At 44.4% G+C, this 18417-nt stretch overlaps 1 long non-coding RNA gene across 1 annotated transcript in view; it reads left to right on the plus strand.

Annotated features, from left to right (window-relative positions):
* The first annotated feature begins 6488 nt into the window (after nucleotides 1-6488).
* LOC112547627 (uncharacterized) overlaps nucleotides 6489-18417 on the plus strand; it is a 132227-nt gene continuing 120298 nt past the window's right edge. Inside the window, exon 1 of the long non-coding RNA XR_003091389.2 lies at nucleotides 6489-6772. This is a non-coding gene — a long non-coding RNA (uncharacterized LOC112547627). The remainder of the gene's footprint in view (nucleotides 6773-18417) is intronic.

An 18417-nucleotide genomic window follows, 5' to 3' on the forward strand; every position in this document is an offset into this window, starting at 1 on the left:
CAGCAGCTCCTGCGGAGAGACGGCAGCAGGCTGGCCAGCTACAGGAAGGAAAAGCAGGTTGGATTTGGGAATGGAACAGGATCCGCAAAGGGGGAGCCTCCCAGCTGGGGCACCGCATTAAATAAAGTTGGGCCAGATGATGCTGCATCTCCAGTGGCTTCTTCTCCCCCCTCTCTCCTTCTTCTCCCCCCTGTCTCCTTCTTCTCCCCCTGCAAAGCCTTTGCAGATGATCTTTTTGCTACCTGCACAGCCCTAAGAAAAAATAACACTGACTTCAAGAGTGATTCACTGTACTTCTCCCATGGTAAGAAGACAGCAGTCAGTCACTTTTCTATGGGCCAAGGCATAGTGCCATAGATCTAAATGGAAACGCTGCACCAGATTTATTTCTGTCCCTTCTTCCTCCCCCGTTGACTTCAGCAGGTTAATATAACCGCTGAATGTGGTTCAGTGCTTTTAGTTTCCAAATGTATATCAAGAGATGACCAGACAATAACTATGTGATATAGTGTAGTAGGCAGGAAAATGAAATCACCACTGTGCATCATAATCATTAGTATTACTTTGCATTTCTGGAGATATTTAAGAGTAGGTTAGATAAATGTCTATCAGGGATGGTCTAGACAGTATTTGGTCCTGCCATGAGGGCAGAGGACTGGACTCGATGACCTCTCAAGGTCCCTTCCAGTCCTAGTGTTCTATGATTTCTATCCTTCCTTGCAATGGAGGATCTCAAAGCAATCTACAAACAAATGATTACAACTGCACAACACACCTATCAAGTATGATGGGTATGATTATTCCCACCAATCTATGTTTTGTAAATCAAAACCCATCTGTCTAGTCTCCCAGGATTTTCTGGGATGCTCAACACTTGCAGCTCTCTTGACTTCCCATTGAGTTTGGATCATAGTATCATACTATCATAGAGCTGGAAGAGACCTCAGAAGGTCATCAAGTCCAGACTCCTGCTCTAGGCAGGACCAATCCCAACTAAATCAACCCAGCCAGGGTTTTGTCAAGCCAAGACTTAAACACCTCTAGGGATGGAGACTCCACTACTTCCCTAGGTAATCCATTCCAGTGCTTCACCACTCTCCTAGTGAAATAGTTTTTCCTAATATCCAACCTGGACCACTCCCACCACAACTTGAGACCATTGCTCCTTGTTCTGTCATCTGTCACTACTGAGAACAGCCCCTTTCTATCCTCTTTGGAACCTCCCTTCAGGAAGTTGAAGGCTGCTATCAAATCCCCCCTTACTCTTCATTTCTGCAGACTAAGCAGACCCAACTCCCTCAGCCTCTCCTCAAAGGTCATATGTTCCAGCCCCCTAATCATTTTGGTTGCCCTCTGCTGGACCCTCTCCAATGCATCCACATCCTTTTCACAGTGGGGGGCCCAAAACTGGACACAATACTCCAGATGTGGCCTCACCAGAGCCAAATAAAGAGGAATAATCACTTCTCTGGATCTGCTGGCAATGCTCCTCCTATTGCACCCTAATATGCCATTAGCCTTCTTGACTACAAGGGCACACTGTTGACTCATATCCAGCTTCTCATCCACTGTAACCCCCAGGTCCTTTTCTGCAGAACTACTACTTAGCTGGTTGGTCCCCAGCCTGTAACAATGCTTGGGATTCTTCCGTCCCAAGTGCAGGACTCTGCACTTGTCCTAATTGAACCTCATCAGATTTCTTGTGGCCCGATCCTCCAATTTGTCTAAGTCACTCTGGACCCCATCTCTGCCCTCAAGCGTCTCTACCTCTCCCTCTAGCTTCATGTCATCTTCAAAGTTGCTGAGGGTGCAATCCATCCCCTCATCCAGGTCATTAATAAAGATATTGAACAAAACTGGTCCTAGAACTGAACCTTGGGGCACTCCGCTAGAAACCGACCGCCATCGAGCCGTTGATCACTACCCGCTGGGCCTGGCCTTCTAGCCATCTTTTTATCCATCTTACTGTCATTTATCCAATCCACATTCCCTTAGCTTGCTGGCAAGAATATTGTGGGAGACCGTATCAAAAGCCTTGCTAAAGTCAAGATATATCACACCCACTGACTTTCCCATATCCACAGAGCCAGTTACCTTATCATAGAAGTTAATCAGATTGGTCAGACATGAATTGCCCTTTGTGAATCCATGCTGACTATGCCTGATCACTTTCCTCTCTTCCAAATGCCTCAAAATGGATTCTTTAAGGATCCCTTTCATGATTTTTCCAGGAACCGAGGTAAGACTGTCCGGCCTATAGTTCCCTGGATCGTCCTTCTTCCCTTTTTTGAAGATGGGCACTACATTTGCTTTTTTCCAATCATTCGGGATCTCTCCCGATCTCCACGACTTTTCAAAGATAATGGCCAAAGGCTCCCTCATTACCCTCGGATGCATTAAGTCCGGACCCATGGATTTGTGTACATTTAGCTTTTCTAAATAGTTCCTAACCTGTTCTTTATCCACCAAGGGCTGTCCATCTTCATCCCATCTTGTGTCACTTAGCGCATTAGTCCGGGAGCCGACCTTGTCCGTGAATATAGAGGCAAAGAAAGCATTGAGTACTTCAGCTTTCTCCACATCATCTGTCACTAGGTTACCTCCTTCATCCAGTAGGGACCCCACATCCTCTGATCACCTTCTTCTTGTTACCATGCCTATAGAAACCTTTTGGCTACGTCTACACTGGCACGATTTTCCGGAAATGCTTTTAACGGAAAAGTTTTCCGTTAAAAGCATTTTCGGAAAAGCATGTCTAGATTGGCAGGATGCTTTTCCGCAAAAGCACTTTTTGCGGAAAAGCGTCCGTGGCCAATCTAGACGCGCTTTTCCGCAAAAAAGCCCCAATCGCCATTTTTGCGGAAAAGTTTTTAGGAAAAAGACTTTTGCCCGAACGGGAGCAGCACAATATTTCTGCAAAAGCACTGACAATCTTACATGAGATCGTCAGTGCTTTTGCAGAAATTCAAGCGGCCAGTGTAGACAGCTGGCAAGTTTTTCCGCAAAAGCAGATGATTTTGCGGAAAAACTTGCCAGTCTAGACACAGCCTTCTTGTTATCCTTCACATCCTTGCCAGTTGCAATTCTGATTGTACTTTCGCCTTCCTGATAACCCTATTGATGTTCAGTAATTCTAAAAAATAGACTTCCAGTCTCATGTTTTAATCAAATTACCTTCTGTAACACTTCATGGCTGCATATTTAGACACTCGCCATAGCTGTCACTGAGGACTGAGTCCTGGAATTTCAGTATCAAAAGCTAAAGAGCATCCTGAAACAAAGATGTTCTCCATTGTGTATGAATTTACAATTTCCTCCAAAATGGCTCTCCATATGGAACTTTTGTTTTTGTGGATCTCAGATTCTCATCAGCAGGGCTCGACAAACCGCTGCATCTACTTGCCCGTGGCAAGTAGATTTCAGCCGGTCGCTCCGAGCGCCACATTCACTGGTGCTTCGCGCATGCGCAGTGCCGGTCTGGCACCTGCGCAGTGTGGGGCTGGCAAGTGGCTCTTGCCGGGGTTTGTCAAGCCCTGCTCATCAGAAACGTATCTCACAGGAGGGCATGTAAAACAGGATGATGCATGTGGTCACATCACTCTCTAGTCACGGCTGGCTCCGTCAGTTCCATAGTACTATCTCACAGACAAAATAACTCTTCTCTTAGCTCAAACAATAGGGTCTGTGGTATTGGTGATCTCAGGTTAAATCTTCACAAAGAGCCATTTTATGACATGTACATCTCATAATATCCCATTGCTGCTTTGTTCACTCAACTCTACTCTCAAACCCACGGAATCCTGCCTCTCTGAGACTCCAGCATAAAGAAAAGTTGAATTTTCCCTGACAGTTGTACAGTCGTACACGTTAAGATCAGAAGGGACCATCAGATCATCTAGCTTAGAGAGAATCTCACCACATCCACACCAAGCCCAACAAACAGAATCAGACAAAAGTATTATAGCCCTTAGGACATTAGGGCCAAAGTGCCACTAGTGCCCAAGGCCTCTATAATGGCATGGAATTGATTGAGATCCTAGCAAATGACCTTTATTGTACTGTACTTCATCCTCCAATGGCAGGTGAAAAAACCCCCTAAGGTTACAGCCTACATAATCTGAGGAAAATTTGTTCCTGACCTTGAACTAGTTTGTCCCTGTACATGTGAACCAGACTCATCAACTCAGCAGCTGAGAAGGAGAATTCTCAGTACTACCTCAGAGTATCAGCTGATCCCATCCATGGCCATGGCCATGGCCATAAAAAACCCCACCCGGAATATTTTGGGTGAAAATGTATTCCTTCTTTACCCCTTCAGGTGACTAGCTGAAGCCTTGAAGCATGACATTTTAGGACAGGAACCAGAAAGGACTCCAAAGCAACTCCATCAAACAATTCCACTAAAAAATGTATCTAACTTTATCTTAATACTAATTAGTCCCCCTCCCACCACTATCCATGCTTCTGATGGTTAAAAACCTTCTTTTAATTTCCAATGTAAAATTATTCATGGACAGTTTACTCTCTCCAGAGAATATGTCATGTCATACAGGAACAGTTGACCTGGAGATGGCACTAGAGGTGGGCTTGTCTTTGACAGTTATTTTAACAAGGCCTTACTTATGACCAAAATGTTAAATTAATAAATGAAGGCTTGGCTGGATAAGGAAAATCATTGACTTTGTTAAAAGTGTTTGGACCAGCTGAATCTCAGTTGCCTGTGGATGCCGATGCCACCTATGCGGCAGAGATATAATGTTTTGTAACTCATCTACGCCATGTAGCGAAGGCCATTTGGTAGAATTTAGCACTCACCATCTATACCCAATGGTTATTTATTGAGAGAGGGTACAATAGTCAGGCCATCTTTTTACTTAGTCTCTCTCCTCTCAATCAATGTATTTTTTCCTACATATCTTTGTTCTTCCCCTCTCCCCCTTCTTCCCTTTCATCTTTTCTCCTCATTGATAAGTTGGAGTAGGGGCGGATATAGGGCAGGGCGAGTGGGGCGGCCGCCCTGGGCCCCGCGCTTCAAGAAGCCCCACGCATGCGCCATGTGCCACCATGCATGCGCCGTGGCAAAGGGGGGCTCCGCGAAATTGTGCTACCCAGGGCCCTGCAAAATGGTCATCTGCCCCGGAGTTGGAGGACTGCTGCTCAACTGCCCCTCATTTCAAGGGATGCCACTTATGTTAGAAGGCCTCAAGTCAAGGTGGAAAATGGTACAATTTACTAGGATCCAGTCCAACAGGCCCAGCAAGAAGGTGATAATCCCGTCACAAGGGGATTAAGAAGTCAGTCTAAATTTTGGACTTTGAGTTTGACCAAGAGTTATTTTATACCATCTCAGTGAACATATTTATACCCATCAATCTGCGTGGTGTACTCAGGGATGCCAACAACCTCTATCGGTCCCTGGGTGAGGTGTGTGTGTGTGGGTGGGGAGGACAGCTTCACACTATCGGAAGGGACAGAGCTTCAGGCGGAGGAAGCAGGACCTAGAGCAGCCATCCCTGAGCACCAGCGTCAGCTCTCTGGAAGCCCTCAGTGCTGCCCAGAGGACAGTGCCCCACCCCCAGCCTTCAACACTGCCCAGAGTGTGTGGCACAGGACTCCAGTGGCAATTTACAAGGCCCAGGGCTCCAGCCACTGCCATTGCCTCAATAACAGTGGTGGCAGCCTGGAGCCATGGGCCCCTTTGAATCACCAGGCCCTGGGGCAACTGCCCCATTTACCTCTCCCCCTTGTCAATGTGTGTGGGCTGGGTATGCTATCTTGCAAGATCTTGTGTTCTCCAGGATGCCAAGAGGGGTGCTTGGTGGGGTAGGCTGGGGAAAGGAAGGGATTCTCAGAAGCAGGATTCCTGGATTCCTTTTCTAGCCATGCCACTTCTCCCCTCGGTGCCTTGAACTTCAGATTAATTGTACGTATATTTCAGTAAATATTGTATTGGCAGTTTCTGTTTGATTTGTTAAATTTGTGAAGCCAAAATGAAAAAGTAGTCAAGATAATGGTCTTCTGTTGATATGTGTTTTAGTAGTTGAATTCCTGACTGTTATTGCTCATTAAAAGTGCTGTCATATGAGTGGAAATCGGGCAAATATTACATATTATTAATATCAACAGAACTGACTTAAATGGGGCCTGTGTGTTGTGTAGTCTTGCCTTAATCTTTGTATTCATGCCCATCAGTGTGAAGGAAGTGATTTGCATAAATATTTGCACATATATTTGCACATATATGCAACCATACTTAAGCTGCGGCCCGCGGCATGTGCTGTAGATATCATTGTGGCCCCCGGGGCTTCCAAAGTTGAGTAGCCCTGCTCTCAGGGCTGGGTGGGGGGGGGCGCTGCGCTCTGGGTGGCACTGATGGCTGGCTGCTCCTGTCCTGCCCCTTCCACCTAAGGCCCCACCCCTTCTGGGGATGTGGAGCTGCCCCGCCCACAGTGACTGTTGGCCCTGCTGGGAACCTCTAAAATTCATTGGGAAGATCCTGTGTGCTGCAATCTAGCCTTAGAAACTACAACTCCCATAGTGCCTTGCGAAAAGGCGGGACACTGCTCTTCCAGGCAGTGCAGAGAGAGCAGGTGGTTTGGAGAGGGGAGCCAGATTGCTGGTGTGGAGTTCTGTCCAGACCAGGAGCTGCTGCTAAACAGGAGAGCCTGCTGTGCTTTGATCGCGTAGGGTGCTTCAGAGGCTGTTAGTTGTCCCTGAAGAAGATGGTTGCTGTGCTTGGAGCCGACTGAGAAGGGCCTACAGGGAAGGAACTGTGAGTAACCCTCACTGTTGTTTGGGAAAGTGCGGGCAAGCGAAGGGGCACAGCAGAGAGACTGATTCTTATTCCGAGGAGAGGCAGAACGATCTTCCCAGTGAACTAGGACTCAGAGCTGATGGCATTTGGTGGAGCCAGCTCTAGTCTTCAGAGAGGTTGTACAGCTTGTTGCCTTGGCTGGGCTGATAAACAAAACCTGCACAGTGCTGCCTCCAGCTGCAGATCTTCAAGCATGCCGGTACAAGAATCTGGGACTCTGCAATCCAGAGGAGTGTATACTCAAGGGTGGGATAAGTGGTGGCAGTGTAAATGCCAGTTAGATAAGTTTAATTTATTACTGAATCCTTAGATTTGTTAATTGATTTTATTCAGCTGCACACAGTGGATTTAAATTAGGAGAGATGTATAATGTTAGCCTGTTAAACCCTGTTTCTTTAAATTGTTAAGTAAAAGAGTATTAAGTCTAACATTAGATGTGTATTATTTATAACTACAAGATTTACCCAGCATTGCTACCCTAGCCCTTTCTCACCACAGCAGTTTGGGGCATGTGAGAAGTGCCTTTTCATGGCCACTGCAGCTCCAGCCGGCACAGCTAGGGGAGGGATACATGTCCCCCAGCGAGGGCAAGCCTAGACAGAATGGAGGAATGGAGCAAACTGTTCACTTTTCCCTCACTCCCTGATGAAGGGGAATAGCCAGCAATACTCTTGTACAAATGGAGGGGGAGAAGCTGCAGCCCCTCCTGCTTTTCCTAAAGGGTACCTGGAGAATCGGAGAATAAGGACGGGGGCATTCCCAGATTTGGGGGTGTGTGCCAGCCAGCCCCTTTCACCTACCCGGTTATTCTTTCTCTTTCCGGTATGGTTTCATCCATCCTTGTATACATGAAGAGGGGCAAGCTAGCTCTTACTGTTTAGGAGGAATTCTTTTTAAGCAAATTGGGGCAGGAGGAAGCTTCGGTCCCCATCCTGCACAACCAAACCTTTATTTTGCTTAAAGATATGATAAGAGGAAGCTGCACTCCAAATTTGGTGGTCCTAGCTCTTACCGTTTAGGAGGAGTTCTTGAACAAATTTGGACAGACTCGCTCACTCACAAACACACTCAAATATATAGTAGATTGGTATATCTGAGTTAACTCCATGTCACAAATTATTTTTAGTATTATTAGAATGGGTTTATTCCTGGAGGTTTCCAAGGCACACCATTAAATGTATACAGGGGCCAGCCAGGTGGAGGCATGACCAATTTTGAATTCCTTTAGAAGTAAAGGACTTCAGTGGGTAACCAGGAGGGGTAGAAATGGTGTCCCTAGCCTCTGTTTCTCTGGAGATGGGTGACAGGGGAGGGATCACGTGAGGATTACCTTTTGTGATCCCTCTCTCTGGGGCATCTGGTACTGGCTACTGTCGGCAGACAGGATACTGGGCTAGATGGACCTTTGGTCTGACTCAGTATGGCCGTTCTTATGTTCTTATGCAGTGGAGGAGTGAACTGAGGATTCTCACCTATCTAAAATCACCACTGGGATATTAAGGGTCTCCTTTAATATCAACAACATCAGGTGCCCTGGTACACAGGAGAGTGCTGCCTGCTCCAAAGTAACCCACGGAGAAGATGAGGAGTTACATGCAGCTTATTCCAATGTCTGGCTATAAATTCAAATCTGGCGCCCAGAAACATCAGGAAGTTAAAGAAATGAGAATAAGAAGCAAAAGGATGCCAGTGAATCCTCCAGTAATACCATCACCTGCCACCAGACTCAGAAGAAGGGTAGCAAAAAGCAGGAGAGTTGTACTACATGGCTTACTGATTCATGCTTTTTTAAATATTCAGGATTGTGGCCTAAACACATAACAGCTTCTGTAATAAAAAAAAAAAACCCTCTATGGCTATGTCTAGACTGCATTGCTATGTTGGGATATTGGAAGTATCCCAAAATAACAACTCCGCGTCCAAGGAACGTGTCCGCTATTTTGGAAAAAATTTCGAAATAGTGGACGCGCTCTTTCACCATCCTTGTAAACCTTGTTCTACAAGGAATAAGGGATGGCTCAAAAGAGCACTTTATTTCCAAATTTGGCGCTGTGTAGATGCGCCAAATTTCGAAATAGCCTCTTTCTAAATTAAATCGAAAAAATATATGCAATTTGTGTACCGCAAATTGTGTACCTTTTTTCGATTTTACAGTGTGGTATAGACATAGCCTCACTGGTCTGAAATGTGGAAGTTAGGGGAGTCAATGACAAAAGATGTTGATGGACATAGTTTTCCTGAATTTCTTCTCAAATGTCAGACATCCAGCACAAAAGAAAGGACTCCAAGGGTACGTTTAGACTACATTGCTCCATCGACGGAGCCATGTAGATTTGTTGTTTTGGCAAAGGCAAATGAAGCCGTGATTTAAATGATCGCAGCTTCATTTACATTTACATGGCTGCCGCGCTGAGCCGACAAACAGCTGATCAGCTGTTTGTCGGCTCGCGCGCTAGTCTGGACGTTCCCCCTGTCGACATCAAAGCCCTTTGTCGGCAGCCCCGGTAAACCTCATTCCACAAGGAATAACGGGGCCGCCAACAAAGGGCTTTGATGTCGGCAGGGGAGCGTCCAGACTAGCGCGCGAGCCGACAAACAGCTGATCAGCTGTTTGTTGGCTCAGCGCGGCAGCCATGTAAATGTAAATGAAGCCGCGATCATTTAAATCGCGGCTTCATTTGCCTTTGCCTACGTGTCTAATCTACGTGCCTCTGCCGACAGAGGCATGTAGTCTAGACACAGCCCAAGAGATTGGCTTGTTTGTAGTGTTACAAACAAAGCACCATACTTCTTTCTGTGTCAACTATTTTCTGAGGGAAAGACAAAGAAAAACAATGCAGTACATTGGCAAAAAGCTAAGGATAAACCCACTGTGGAAAATGGTGCAAACTATATAATAAACTTCCTGAATATGATAACAGCGTAGAACATAAAACTGCTACTGCTAGTCGAAGGAGTTAGAGGAATCCCCGTCAGGTGGATGGGGATTGAACAGTGAGATTCAGAAACAAATATTAATGGAATCTGCAAGATGGAGAGCAATATTGGAAAAATATTGAATGTTACCTTACTTCCAAGAAGATATTGGTGATCCATACAACAGCAACTTTTTTGCAACTTTTGAATTTGAAATTCATTATGACAGCATAATTTGTGACCATTTGGTTAAAGTCAAACAGAAGCAGATAGAGGGTAGAATAATGCAAGGATCGGCACATTACCTCTCATGGAAGTTAGAAGGAGCTTATTGAATTATGTAGCAAAAGCATACAGAAGGCAGTTCTGTCACAGAGAGAGAAAAAGTCATCTATTATTTTGTCATATGTGATGCTACCCCTGAGTAGTGTCATCATGAACAAAGTGTGTTGTAGTTCAGGACCAAGATAGTGATGCATTTAACATTCAAGAAAGATTCCTCGAGTTCATCAACTTTGATCAAAAAAGTGGAGAACAATAGGTGAAATGCTAATTGCCAGTGTGAAGCATCATAAAATTCTACTTGACGACTAGAAGTAAAGGATTTGATAATGGGTCTAATATATGTCAGGAAAATTAAAAGGTGTTTAGGTATAAATTATGTCCAAAAATAAATTTGCTGTAAATTCTCCTTGTGCTTCCAATTCACTTAATTTCATAGAAGGTAATACTGGAACTGAGCTGCATGTACTGAAACAGTAACATATTTTGGTCTCATGCAGCAATTTTTCATGTTTTTCAATGCTAGTCCTATGAGGTGGAAGATTATAACAAGTAAGATAAACTCTTCACTCCATTCTCATTCAGACACACGCTGAAGGGCATGTGCTGATGTGCTGTCCAGGTATTCCAGGAAGCATTGCTGTCTTGAATTAAAAGGACAATCAAAAGAGGAAGCACCAAAACAGTGCTTCAGCTCATTTTCATGCCTTTTGTTGGCTAGCTTTTGATATAAAGTTCTGATGAGAGAAGTAAGATTTTACAAGCCAGAGGGAACTCTCTTGATTCAGAGGCAAATCTCTTTGCTTTTATTATGGAAGAATTAAAGGAACAGCACGATCAGTGATTCAAAGTTCTATTGGAAGTACACATAGTGGTAGGTATGGGAATTTTGCTACAGCTATTACAGAAGTGAAGTAAGAAGTGGAAAAGATTTAATGATGTCCTGAGGAATCATGTTTTGTCCCCTGTGAAGGTGAACTAGAGTCTTCATTCAGAAAGAATGTATTCTATGAAAATTTGGACAATATTATCTGAGATTTGGAGTTTTGATTCAAAGCAATCAGTGACATATGTTTTATGTTCCAGTCAGTCCTAAATAATTTTAGTAGAGATTTTCAACAAAAGCTATAACTATTTTCAATGATGCATGCACAGAACTACACATTTTTTCCATTTCGCTCATGACTGTAGCAGAAGCTGGCACTCATTAAAATGTGCAGACAAAAGTCATCTTGCTCTCCAAGGGCTGCGAACTTGCAAAGAAGATTTAATTTAGTGATGTCATTCATGATTTTCTAATGGAAAAGGTGAGGAAAATAAAGTTGTAAACTGATAAAACTTATCTATGCCATTTCAGAAATAAAATATGTTTTTCTTTTATTAATTAATATGTCACAGTGGGGTGAGATGGGGCCTATGCTATGAGTTTGCCCTGGGCCTAGCAAAATGTTGCACAGGGCCAGCACGTTAATCCCAAAGTTACCTATGTGCCTAACAAATGTGGAGTCCGCTCACTTGTATTTTTGAAAATTATTTGACATCAGAAATAAAGAATCATGAAACTGAGGTGTCAGAAAAAGTTGTTTACACTAAAAAGGATTCCCACCGCATTTAAGATTTCTTATATGTTTCATTACTTTGTGTCCCTCATTTTGAATCTTTGTCACTAGGCCCTGGTCTGCATGAGGGGATAAGTTCAAATTAAAGTACGCAACTTCAGCTATGTTAATTATGTAGCTTAAGTCAAAGTATCTTAACTTGAATTTTGGCGGCGTCTACACTGTAGAAAGTCAAAGCAAGAACACTCTCCTTTCAACTTCCCTTAATCCCCAAAGAAGCAGGACTACAGGCATTGACTGGAGTGCCCCTCTCAGTTCGAATTAGCGTGTCTTCACTAGACCTGTTAATTGGAACCACGGAAGATTGACTGCAGCTGCTTCAATATTCTCGGTAGTGTAGACATGGCCTAATAGTATCTCATATTTAGTCCTTGGCAGCTTGAGAATTAGGGTTTCTGCATGCCACTAGTCTGAGACAAAGCCCTGGGTTCAACGAGCCTAATGCCAGTGGGCTCTGCATCAGGCTCTTGCAGAGGATAAGGGGGAAAGGAATGACTTTTGCCTTTTTCCTGCTGCCACCGGCTTGGATCCCTTAGATCTAGTTAGTTTCATTTGGCTACTAAGATAGCAGATGAGAAACGGGAACAAGCAAAGTGGTGGCAAATCCTATAAGCCCGTACTGCTTCACTGTGTCCTTTGGGTCTCATTCTAAAATATGAGGCCAGACAGTGAAGATACATCAGGCTATTTAAGAACCCATCCTTATCCTAAATAAGTTAGGCTGAAACTCTATGGCTGCGTCTACATTGGCCCCTTTTCCGAAAGGGTCATGCTAATTTGACAGGTTGTAATAGGGAAATCCGCGGGGGATTTAAATATCCCCCGTGGCATTTAAATAAAAATGTCCGCCGCTTTTTTCCGGCTTTTAGAAAAGCCGGAAAAGAGCGTCTACACTGGCCCCGATCCTCCGGAAAAAAGCCCTTTTCCGGAGGATCTCTTATTCCTACTTCAAAGTAGGACATTTTTATTGGCGGACATTTTTATTTAAATGCCGCGGGGGATATTTAAATCCCCCGCGGATTTCCCTATTACGACCTGTCAAATTAGCATGCCCCTTTCTGGCCCAAGGGGCCAGTGTAGACGTAGCCCAAACGCGGTCCAGAAGGGAAGTAAGTCTATTCAAAATAGAAGCATACACAGAGAAAATGCAATAGCTGAATTCTATGAGAGGGGGGTAAGGAACTTACATGCTTACATTGGGACTTCCTGCCCATAGCTACCTTCCCTTAATTACTTATGCATCCCATTCTCACTTACAGTAATATCCTTGGCAGCGAGATTTTTCTCTATGGCATGCTGGAGTTGCCGCCTTTTGTGTAGCAGGGAAGGTTCTGTAATGCATTGTTCCCTCTCCTCTTATCTTACTGCCACAGCTCAGACTGGCCTATTGATGAACAGAAAAATAGAGGTGTAATTGTAGGTTTCCCAAAGCATGAGTGCCAAGTGGCCACTTTCTTTGGGTTTAAGGCTAGTGCTGACAGGAAGAAGGAGATTTGGCTAAAAGGGTGCATTTAGAGGGGTGTTTTTAATGACAATTTTATACTACAAAACCATAGTGGAGACAGTTATACCAACACAAAAATGATTTTTCCAGTATAGTTTATTTTGCTCAGAGAGCTGATATAAACTGCACCAGCAAAAACACTCTTTTGCCAGATTAAAGCTGTATCTGCTTAGTGGAGTTTGCCAGCACAGGTGTACCAGCAAACTTTTTCTTGTGTAGTCTGTACCTAAAGCGGCTTCTGACTGGCAACAGAGGCCCATGGAATTTAAAATAGAGCTGGCCATAAAAGTGCAAGCTCATCATTTATGCCCAAACTTGCACAAATCCAGCCCTCTGTCACCCAACTTTGCAAAGAGCTGTGGGAAAGCCAGATGAGAAGGAGCAATGTAAGTGCTAAGTATTTTGATTACTACCACCGAAAGTTGGATGATAGGCTGTCCATACAGTCTGCCCAGACAGAAAACCAGTTATCACAGAGGCACAAGTATACCGCAAAATGTATGACCTGTTGATCAACAAAGCTAAAGGGAACCTTTCAGAAGGAAAGAATAAGTTGTCAAACACAGTTTTTCTAGTTTCCAAAAAAGATGGGTCTCTCATCTTATAAACAAGTCTTAGCGTCTCCACAATTACCTGAAGTGCAAATACTGTGTAATCCAGGGAATCCATTTTTTGAAAATATGCATATATAGGGGAGTAGATTGCATTCATAAATCTCAGAGACATAGATTTTGGTCCTCACCTATTAAGAGAATGCTGGAAAGACTGGTTTCCAAACCATTTATGTGTCCTGTGTTTACCTTCTAAAGCACTGGTGTGTTTTGTTAGGTTTCTCCCTGCCTCAATCAGCTGTTTTCTTATTTTGATAGGACAGTGGCTCTAGGTTATGTTTTCCAGACAAGAATGTAGGTGTTTTCGTCTGTTTTCATTTTCGTAGGTTTGTGAATGAGAATAAAAGTCACGTCATTCCTTTTCAAAGGACACATTTCCCGAGGATTTCAGCTATTTTAACCTCCTCCGCTTTACAAAGATTCTTCTGGAAAAGAGAAAGATCAGGAGAAGTCTTCAGGGCAAGATCACTTTGTGACTTGACTAGACTTCAAGACTTATTGATCTTCTTTTCTGACAGTTTATCTCTTTAGATCTCATTGTAACAGAGCACCTCAAAGGAAATAATATATGTTTTCAGAATTTTACAGATCCCTGATGTTGTACTCTCAAGTGACAACCAGTGGAAAACAAAATTATTTTTCATAGTAGACAGAGGCATGGAATAGGCACCTCAGTCTCAACATAAGAACATAAGAATGGCCATACTGGGTCAGACCAAAGGTCCATCCAGCCCAGCTTCCTGTCTGCCGACAGTGGCCAATGCCAGGTGCCCCAGAGGGAGTGAATCAAACAGGTAATGATCAAGCGATCTCTCTCCTGCCATCCATCTCCACCCTCTGACAAACAGAGGCTATTCAAAACAGTTATCCAAACTTTACATTAGATACCTATTTACTATTCAGTTTCTGCAAAATGTCAGTAACCAAGACAAAAAGCACCTCACTATATAAAACAATAAATAATTTGGTGATTCTGGATTTTGCAAGGTCTTCTTGAAGCTATCCATTTTTCTCAACCTTGGCCAGAGGCGCTGAAAAATACTTATAGCACAAACTAAAATTTTATAGAAAGATTTTCTCTTGGGGCACCTCTGGATATACCTAGCTAGTTGGTCCTTTTCTCTCCATCTTTGCTAGATCTTACGGCCCAATGCCTCATTTCCCTTCTCCCCTGCTTTCCTGGACAAACATCTTCCAGCAGTGGGTGGGAGCTCTTCCTTTCTCTTCTCTTCCGCAACAGAGGCCAATTAAACTAGTTTATCTTCCTTCCATCCTTTTTCTTTTTCAGGCCTATCATCTTCTCTTTGCAGTGACACCTGGTTCTGAATACCCATAGAAGCAGCTAGAAATAAGGAGGAGAGTCCAGCTGTCTCACCACAGACCAGCAGCAAGTATAGCACATGTTCTGCAGTCCACCAGTGGTCCACAGATCACAGTTTAAGAATTGTAGGTGATGCTGGAGCCGAGTGAGCAGCTGAGTGCTATTGCAATACAAATTACTATATATATGAGAGAGTTTGTCTGTCTGTGCATGCCTCTGTTGGTCTGTCTGGCTGTAAGGGTATGTCTAGACTATATGGCTCCGTCGACAGAGCCATGTAAACTAGTTTACCCGACATAGTCAATGAAGCGGGGATTTAAATAATCCCCGCTTCATTAAAATAAAAATGGCCGTCATGCTGTGCCGACAATCAGCTGATCCGGCACAGCGCGGGAGTCTAGACGTGGATCAGTCGACAAGGGAAGCATTGTCGACCGCTCCCTTATGCCTCGTGAAACAAAGTTTACAGGAGCTGTTGACAAAGGCTTCCCTTGTCGACTGATCCGCGTCTAGACAGCGGAAGGGCGGAGTCTGGGGGGGGGGGAGTTGATGCGTGTTGCCAGAGGGGTGGGGGAGTTGGCGGGGTCGGGCGGTGTGCGTCGGCTGCCAGTTTGTAAACACTGGCCTAGCGCTGGGCAGGGTGGGCTGGCTCCGCCCCTCGCACGCAGATTGGCTGGCACAGCCTGCGGACGGGGGGGGGGGGGGGAGCTTGCCTGCCCTGGCTCAGAGATTTTGGGGGGGAGGGAGAGAGGTGTCGCTGCCTCACTCTGGGAACTGCAGCGTGAACCCTTGGCCTTGCCAGTTATGTTTCCCGGCTGTGTCCGCGCGCATCCCCAGGTGGACCCGTGCCACTATCACCCCTCACTCAGGGCGCTCCGACGTTTCTGCACGTGCTGTGGGGAGGGGACACGAGGGTTTGGTGGGGAGACGGAGTTCAGTCAGTGGGGGGAGGTGGGAGAGGGGAGCAGACTGGATCCGGTCAGGAGAGGAGAGGGGATCAGGTTTGGCTGGCAGGGATGAGAGGGTGCAGGTGGATTAGATGGTGGAGAGAAGGGGGGGCGGACTGGGTCCGGTCACTGAGGGGTCGGGTTTGCCTGGGAGCGGAGAGAAGGTAGAAACTGGGTTTGGTGAGTGAGGGCAGGGGTCAGGATGTGTGTGGATGGGGATGTGTATGGAGGGGAGACAGGACGTAGGCTGGGTTTGGCAGGAGGGCATGGTGGGAGTCAAAGAACTACAAGGTGAAAGGGGCGCTTTCCTCCTCAGTGCCTGTCCTGCGGCAGCGGGCCAAGGGGGGAGGGCAATATTTTTTTTGCTTGGGTCAGCAAAAAACCTAGAGCCGGCCCTGGTAGGGGGCAAACAAACCTGGATCTGCCCCAACCGGGGAACATAAACCTCTCCCCTGATTGTGCCCACTGGAGCAGAAGTGGTCATGGAGAGGTGCTTCTCACCAGGCCCCAAGCTGCTGCAATGAGAGAGGGCTGGGGTAGTCCTCTATCTCTAGGGAAGCCTGCATGCTGAACCCCTCATCCCCAGGTCCACGCAAGAGCCATGATTTAAATGAAGAAAAACAAACATTAATTGAGCTAAGAACCCAAGCAATGCCGGGTGCATCTTCTAGTAATAATATAATAACGGAACTGAGGTCCTATCTGGGTTTTTTTTACTTCCTTTATGAACAATATATATCAGAAAAAAATATACAGGACTGAGTTCGTTAAGCCATTTACCATCCAAAGGCAAGTGTGCAGGTAAGAAGCCAGTCACTGGTCAATATTTAAAGACTATCAGGACAGCATATCTTTCTAACTCAGTAATCAGTATCCCAGAATGGCAGTAGAATTGTACTTCTTCCTAGCTTTGGGTGACAATGGTAACATGCCCTTGAAGACTTTGTCTGCAAAACTGCAGATGAAAAAATGATATTAAGCAATGGCTATCAATAATTCTTCCTCCCCTCCAAGGCTATCCATATTCAGGAGGACACTCTCAGAGTCTTTTTAATTTGCTATTAACCAGATTTGCGTATAATTATGCGGGGTCTTAAGTTCTTCTCAAAGCTGAGATTTAAACTTCAAATCTCAGAGCTTCTTTAGCTTTAGGTGTGCCTTCTTTTAAAATAAATCTTTAGGGTAGCAGATTGTTCCAAGTGGCATATGTTTAAGATATTATTTTTGGAAAACAGCTAAGAATGAAGTGGAATTTTGCAATTTTCCTAGTCCTTGGCTTGAAGGGAATGGCAAGATTTTATGAATAAAATAGAAATGAACTAATACATTCCTTCCTACCTCTGCCACATTTATTTGTTTAAAATATTTGCTGACTAGGATAACCTGACAAGATCACCATCTGATTTTTTGAGAGTCCCAGGAGTACAGCAGTCATACAATTCCTTTCCTACACTGTGTGACACAATGCAATGAGCAATATATAGCCTGTCTAGGAAACAGCAGACAACACTGAATAATTACAGTTTTGATTAATTTATTCACATAATATTTCATTGGTTTATGTTTTAGACTCTTGGGGCCTAATCCACAGATCATTAAAATCAGCGAGAAGCTATCCACTCATTTCAATATGCTTTGGATCAGGCCCATGAATAGGGTAGGCTTATTGGTGTAGAACAGCATTATTGTAAAGATTTTGCTGTTTTTACCTCTTCTAGAATTGTCACCGAGAGACTGTTTGTGCAGCTTTAATTTCCCAACTCTGGTTTGCATCCATCTCCCCTGCTACCTCTTCGTTATTTGGATATTATAGGCATCTTTAATTTAAATACCTTGATCTCCACTGAGTTTGTGTATTTTTTTCAGTTGTAAAATATCATTTTCCTGTGATGGTTTTGTAGTATCGGCAGCACTTTCTCAGTCTTATCAGAGATAAAGAGAAGGAAAGGCATCACATTTCAGTGATTTTTATAAGATTGGGATTTTCTGTAAGTTTCACAATAAGGCAACCTGGCCAATGGAGATTGCATACATAGGTTTTTCAATTTCTGTGCTGTGGTGGGATTAGCAAGCACTGTAAAAGCAAAATAAGGGTGATGGATTCTGCTTGTGCATTGGTATAATTCCATTGATTTCAGTGTAGTTACCACCTGATTTATACTGATATAAAGTGAGATCAGGCTGAAGCCCAGTAGGTCAATTTGCAGTATCTTTGCAGGTGTCAATTTACTCAATCATTTATAAAATTTTACTTTCCCATTGCCAAGGTGGTAGGGCAGTTCACAATTCGAATATGGGTTTGATATGTTATTGGTGTAGGGGTGTGTTTATTCAGTGGTCCCCAACGTGGTGCCCACGGGCACTATGGCGCCCGCTGGGGCATTTATGTGCACCCGCCGAATC

Source organism: Pelodiscus sinensis, chromosome 2 (genome assembly GCF_049634645.1).
Source record: "Pelodiscus sinensis isolate JC-2024 chromosome 2, ASM4963464v1, whole genome shotgun sequence".
NCBI lineage: Eukaryota > Metazoa > Chordata > Testudines > Trionychidae > Pelodiscus > Pelodiscus sinensis.